The 7,076-nt window shown below is 39.7% G+C and overlaps 1 protein-coding gene and 1 pseudogene across 6 annotated transcripts in view; one reads left to right on the top strand and one right to left on the bottom strand.

Annotated features, from left to right (window-relative positions):
* The window catches only part of MAGI1 (membrane associated guanylate kinase, WW and PDZ domain containing 1), a 900,270-nt gene that overhangs the window by 631,886 nt on the left and 261,308 nt on the right, over window positions 1-7,076 (bottom strand). The gene's annotated exons all lie outside the window — the stretch shown is intronic.
* On the top strand, window positions 315-908 carry LOC102816717 (annotated as a pseudogene).

The raw sequence follows: 7,076 nt of genomic DNA on the forward strand, positions 1-7,076 counted from the left end.
CATCTTGCTTAGAGGAATGCACTAAGGCGAAAGGCGGCAGCAAACACTCTTGATGTCGCTGAACCATTCATTAATGTTTAATGCTGTATAGTCTCCAAATCCCAAAGGCAGAAATCTAGGCAAAGTAACATACTTTTAACGCCAAGTCATGGGAAGACTGGAGTCCAGGGTGGTGAAAATGGTTAAATACGTGGCTTCCAAACACGAGGCAGGTAGCTCAAATGCACATACAAATGCCATGGAAAATATATGGACATGTTGCACTCAAAAAACATAAGGCTTTTGCAGGTCACAGTGACTATGGAGCAATTACCATGAAGGCCTTGGGCACACTTTGGGGGTACAAAGTGGTGGGGTCCCACCTGATTACTTCCAAATGTAAGACACCACCATTTGCCGAATGCTCATCTTCGCTCCCAACAATCTGATCTCCAAGTCCCACTTCCGGTACTTTGGGTCACAGCTGAAGAAAATTAAGACTTCCTGGGAATTCATGTACTGTGAGCAGGTGTTAAGAAGTCCCAACTGGGGATGAAGAACTTCAGCATCTGGCTGTACTGCAATTCCCGAGGCAGGGCCCACAACATCTATGGGGAGTACCAGGTCCTGACCACCCCTGGCATGTCACCAAATAGTACCCAGACATGAATGCTTGGCGAAGCGCCCACACTCATTCTATCTAGATCATGAAGGTGCAAGAGACTGCAGCCAGCAAATGCATCTAGCATGCCCTCAAGCAGTTCCACGACTCCAAGATCAGGTTCCCGCTGACCCACCTGGTCCTGCATCCCCAGCACAAGCCTCCCTTCACCACCAAGCAGCCTTCATCTACGTCTAGGCATAGCCCCTTCCCCAGACTACTGGTCTGCCCAATAAACTCCTTAGGGAATGACATAAAGCAAACATAGGGATCATATGTATCAAAGATGAATCAAGGGCAACTGATTTGGGTTTCCTTGTTTTCTTAAAATGGATAAGTGGTGCTACATAGAATACTAGCACAAAGATAATTACATACTAATCCCAGGATCGGAATATACAAGGGGTTCCAAAAAGTTTGTGAAAAACTCTATTAACTTTTCATTCCATATTTCCACAAACTTTTTCAAGTCCACTCATATTACCCGACATAGCAAAAAGATTTTGCAGATGTAACAAAGGGTACAGACTTGGGCTATCCTAAATTCCTGGGGTAGGTCTATGGTAACCACCACTCACAATGTGTGTCCATTACATACACACTATACAAATTGTATGTTATATATAATTGTATGTTATATATAATTGTATATATACATATAGTTGTTCTAAGTGGTGTTGTGTCAGTTCCAATTTATAGACACCCTGTATAAGGTTTCCAAGGAGTGGCTAGTGAGTTTGAACTTCTGGTTTGGCACAGTACAATGATCAGCAATGGACTGCAAACCACAGGTTGGCAGTTCAACCAACCAGCTACTCCTTGGAAACCCTATATTGTATGTATGTATGTATATGCTTTGCTGGTCTTGGTCCTATCAAGAACCTAGACTAAGGATTCTAAGGGATTAAACCCATTGGAAATAAATTTTCTGGGAATGGGGAATTTAAAAACAATAACAAAAAAAGCTTACAGACAATTATTCATGACCAAATATGCCATTATCCAAATAAAACACACTCTTCCATACTTTGCAAGGATATTCTGCTCAGAACCCCTTCTCTCTTGCCAGGTGAACATTCAGTCATCTTTCAAGATTCCTGAATGAAGCCAGGTACTCCCTTCTCTATATCCCTAAAACACTCAAGCTAAAGCTTCTCTTCCAGCAATTACTATGTTGTTTGCAGCTATTCATTTTTCTGACCATATCTCTCAGAAGCCAAACCTATACTTCCTGAGCATTTTGGTAACTCCACAGCCCAGCCTAGTGTAGCCACAGACATACGAGAAGTACGTACTATTTATTGAAATGACACTTAACCAGGTAAAGAAAGTATTTGCCTTAATCTTAACCATCTTGGTCTTTATCCTCTTGGAAGAAAATACCATTATGGATACTGTTGGTTTTCAAGGCTGATAACTGTTAAGAATTTGGGTAAATTTGAACCCTACTAAGTATGTAATTGTATCAAGGGAACTGAATCATGATTTTTTTTTTCCCCTTTAAAATCCTAAAACTAAAAATAAAAAAATAAAAAAAGTGTTATTGTTATCAACTCCTATTCTTATGGAAAAGGAGATTCAGCTTGGGAGGATAAATGATGTTTCCAGCTTCTCCCTACAGATGAGCCAGTGATATAGGCAGAATTGGAACCTCAATCTATCCAGTTTCCAACACCCATGTTCTGAATAGAGTCCTAATGTGGTGCTGCTGCTTAATGCACGGGACTGCAAAGGCACAATGAACTGTTCACCAGTTGCTCCTCAAAACCCCTACACAGGGTTTAAGCTGAAATCAACTCAATGGCACTTAACAACAACAACATGCTCTGGATAGCCAGGCTACACCACCTCTCCAACATATCCATCTATATAATACAACTACAATTAAAAAGAGCAAGACTAACAAGATGATGACCTCTTACAAAGTATACATCTATATTTCCAAAATCTATTTCAGAGGGTAACCATTGGTCACTTACTTATTTATAAATCTTTACTGCACATTTTAAAAAGAGAGAAAATTCATTTTAAAATTCCAGGCTTCATGAAATTTGATTTGATTACAAACAACCTGAGGGAATAATCAGTATTTCTGATACAGGTGAGGTTGCCAGGCTACTGAATGCTTTTGAACATATTCACCCTATTTCAATGTGAGCTCCCCTATGAGTTTCCTTAGTCAGGTAAATAAACGCATACAGCCAAAGGTTAGCAGAGAAGACAGGGTCTAGTTCTCTTTGTTACATTTGTATGCAGGAACGAGTTTGTTTGCTAACTTTCAAACATCTCTAGTAGCATTCTGCAGTGAGTACTCCAGTCTCTAGAGGCTGAGGCTGAGTCTGAGTCTCTGGGAGTTTTTGCCAGCCTCAAGCTGCCCAGGGGGAATTATCTTTAGATTACTAATACATACGGTTACTTCAGTGGCAGAAATTTTGCAGTTCACCCAACAAACAATTACTCAGTACTTACAGCCCAATGTACTGGGTACACTGCGGTAAATATGACAGATATAAGTTCTATTTTTATAAAGCTAATATTCTTGGTGTGGTGCTGTAGGATCAGCATTGGATCGTGGTTCCAACCTACCAACCACTCCTTAGAGTCCCTACACAAGGTCGCTGATGTGGGAACTGATTCAAGGGCACTTAACAACAATATTCTTGCTTATCAAGCATCGGTTGAAAAATAAGTAAAAGCAACAAATAAATAACTTTAGATATTACTAAATGTTAGGAAGAAAATGGCACTGTCGGATAAATACTGGACTGCTAACCACAAGATCGGCATTCAAACACACCAGGCACTCCTTGGAAACCCTACACTGGGTTGCTGTGGATGTGAACCAACTTGACTGCACTCAACAACAACAAGAAGATAGGATGATAACGACAGTGAGAGAAGAGTAGAAAGGAATGAATGTGAAGGAATGTGTTTCAAAGATGGTGTTAAAAATTCAGACCTCAGAAGGAATAAGTTCTGAGAAACTCCGGAGAATGAGTTTTCCAGACAGAAACTTCAAATGTAGGGCAATAGACTTAATATGTTAAAAATGCACCAAAGAAGCTGACATTGCTGGAATCCTCTTTATCTTATTGATTCCATTCTGATTAGAGAATGCAGTCTGTATGGTTTCAATTGCTTAAAAGTTGGTGGGGTTTACAGTATGGCTTAGATTGTGGTCTATCTTGGTTTATATTCCATGGGTACTTTAAAAGAATGTGTAATTTGCTATTGCTGGGTGTTTCATAAATGTTGATTAGATTCTGTTGGTTTGTTGTTAAATGTCTGTGAGTCAGTTCCGACCCACAAAGATCCTTTATAGGGTTCCCAAGAAGAGAAGTCTGCTATATACTTGTGTATGTAAGTTATATAAATTGCATGCAGTTAGGTCTTTATATATATATATATATATATATATATATATACCTATTCTTAGCAATCTTTGTCTACAGACTTACACTATTAACAGTGAACGTAATTATTACTTATGCTAGGGTTTAAGTCTATCTTTTTGTTGTTGTTATTTCCTGTTTGTTCTCTGCTTTTCTTTTTGTGCCTTCCTGTAGGTTTTTAAGCATTTTTCAGAATTTTATTTTGATTAATCTACAGTATTGGGGGAGCCCTGGTGTGGTGCCATGGACTAATGTACTGGACTGTGAAGTCGATTTGAACCACAAGGGCAGTGGTTCAAGTTCAGCTGCTCATTGGAAACCCTATACAGGGTTGCTATGGGTCGGAACTGACTCAACAGCACTTAACAACAACAATAATAGTATTTTGAATGTATCTGTTGCTACGATATTTACTTTATTCTATTTCATTTTATTTGCAGACTTATTACATTCTATACACTATGTAACTAATTTACTCACATAAGGAAATAAGAGCCTATGGGTACACCATGAGTATTTTTAAAACTTCATTGATTCTGATCTGTTTGGCAGGAAGAGACAACCACTTCACAAGAGCATTTTATATCATTGACAAAGGTGCCAGCAGATAACATATCAAGCAATTATAGAACAGATTCACGTCCACCCTAAAGCCAACACTTTTCTCCCTCCCCCGAATCTACATTCCAGAGTATTTTATTCTTGCCACTTTAACAAACAGTACTTATAAATATGATCAAGGCCATTCATGGTAAGCCAATATTTGAAACTAGATGACTGTATACAAGAAATTAATAACTATCTGCTATGTTTACTTACTGCCAAATAATATTTGCATTAATATTACATTTTTTATAGTGAAATCTAAGAAACCCAAACTATTTAAATGTAAATGAGAACATCCCTGTTTGACACTAAGTATTTGTAGATCCTTGTTTGGCAGATTTAACAATTCTTATTTACAGTTTTAGCACTTTCGACACCCATATATAGACTCGCTTGCCCTTGTGCCTGAAACCAGAATGCAGTCCTTCTGTTCCACCACCCTGTTCCTCCCCCACAAATTACATTAAGCTTTCTGTTTATTCTTGCTTTAATTACAGAACTGAGATCATCAAGGAGATGAGATGGGAGCAAAATTAAGGCTACACCACTGTGGACCATCTAGGAGCTGCCTGGTCAGTCTGAGGACCCATATCAGGACACTTCACTTTCAGGGACATATTTCTGGGTGCTGTCATCATTACCCAATATCACAGGTGTGTGACCCAGGATACAAGTGAATGCTGATTAACAGGTAAAAGCCAATCTAACATCACAAAGTCAAAGAAGGTTGATGTCTCCCCAGGAAAATCTGAACACTGCGCTTCTTGAGAGATTATAGTCAGAAGAGTAATCAACTCCATTCAGTGATAGGCAGAGTTATAACAACAACAAAAAAGTAATGTAATTTTGCAAGCATACGGTAATGTTCCTTCAGTTTTTCTCATTCTTGCAAGGGATCTTACAACCAAACGAAGGCCCTGGTTGGTACAGTTACTATGCCCAATTGCTAAATGAAAACATTGGAGGATCAGGTCCACCCAGAGGCATCTCAGAAGTAAGGTCTTTGGAGCTTCTGAAAAATCATCCATTGAAAATCCTATGGCGCACAGTTCTACTCTGCCACACCTGGGGTCACCGTGAGTCAGAATCGACTTGATCACAACTGGTTTAGAGAGACACTGACCGTTCAGTGTGAGAATTCCAAGCTGCCCTGTGGAAGTTGTTGTTATTAGTTGCCAGAGAATCAATTATACACCTCATGGTGACCCCACATATGAAGAGTAAAATGGCTCCCTAGCTTCCTAGGATTTTCAATGCTGTGATCTCTTGGAAACAGATTGCCAGTCTGGTCTTCAAAGGTAGTTTCAGCTAGGAGGCAAGAACTTAACCGTTTACGCCACGCAGAATTACCATATGGGAGACACAAGTTTAATTCCCAGCCAATGTATTCATGTGCTGCCACTGTTCATAGGCTTGTGTGTTGCTGTGATACTGAACAGGTTTCAGTCAAGCTTCCACTTTAATGCAGACTATGAAGAAAGGTTCTGGTGATCTATTTCTGGAAAGCAAGCAATGAAAAGTCACCTCATGTACAAATGATCATGAGGAGCACTAGACTGGACAGTAGCTTATTCAAGTGTACATGGAGTTAATGTGAGCTGAGGGTCAATCAGACAGAACCTAAAGCAACAACAAAACACACACACAAAGTTGAGGACCACAGTCTTCATAATGGAGATGGCAAAAAGTTAAAAGAAAAGGAAATTCAAGACAAAGATAGAATCAGATAGGTATAAAGATTGAAGTAGGAGAGGAGAATGGAAGTGGGGGAAAGACAGCAATGAAGATAAGGGCTGAGTCCAACCATGTTCCATAGACACTGTCGACCTGGAGATGAGAGAGAGAAGAGGAAAGGCTGGGTGGTCCAAAGTATGATAAGACCTGGAGTCTCCTGAGCCCACGGACAAGGACATAGCAACATAGGGCTAGAGCTGAGAGTAGAGCATCCAGTGGACATAAAATGAGGGGAAATGCACAAGAACACCCAAACTTGCAGATAGTACCACTCTGACCTAGCTTCGATGGCTTGAAGATCACAACTCCACTAAAACAATATTTAAAATTTTGAGAAAGAAAACAAGTGTAAATTGCTACAATTTGATGAACTTGACCTATACTTATAGATGTAGTAGCTCAAAATACTAACTGAGAGGGAAGAAGTTTTCATCGTACCCTCTGTATGCAAGGGTGATAGGAAAGGGCAACTTCGCTTCTACCTAAAATGGGGGGCTATAAAGATATGAAGTAACGAGATTACAAGTTTTCAAGTTTTCAAGAGGGAGTTTAGTTTCAGAGTATGTGAGATAAGGTAGAATCCCCCTGAACGGATTTCATCTTGTCCAGAAAGGTCTGTTTAAAAGAGATGGGGCGGAGGAACAAACAAGATGGCGGATCGGGTGGACATATAGCAGAGAGCTCTGCCAACAACACAGAATACC

This window comes from Chrysochloris asiatica, unplaced genomic scaffold (assembly GCF_000296735.1).
Source record: "Chrysochloris asiatica unplaced genomic scaffold, ChrAsi1.0 scaffold00046, whole genome shotgun sequence".
In the NCBI taxonomy this organism is placed as follows: domain Eukaryota; kingdom Metazoa; phylum Chordata; class Mammalia; order Afrosoricida; family Chrysochloridae; genus Chrysochloris; species Chrysochloris asiatica.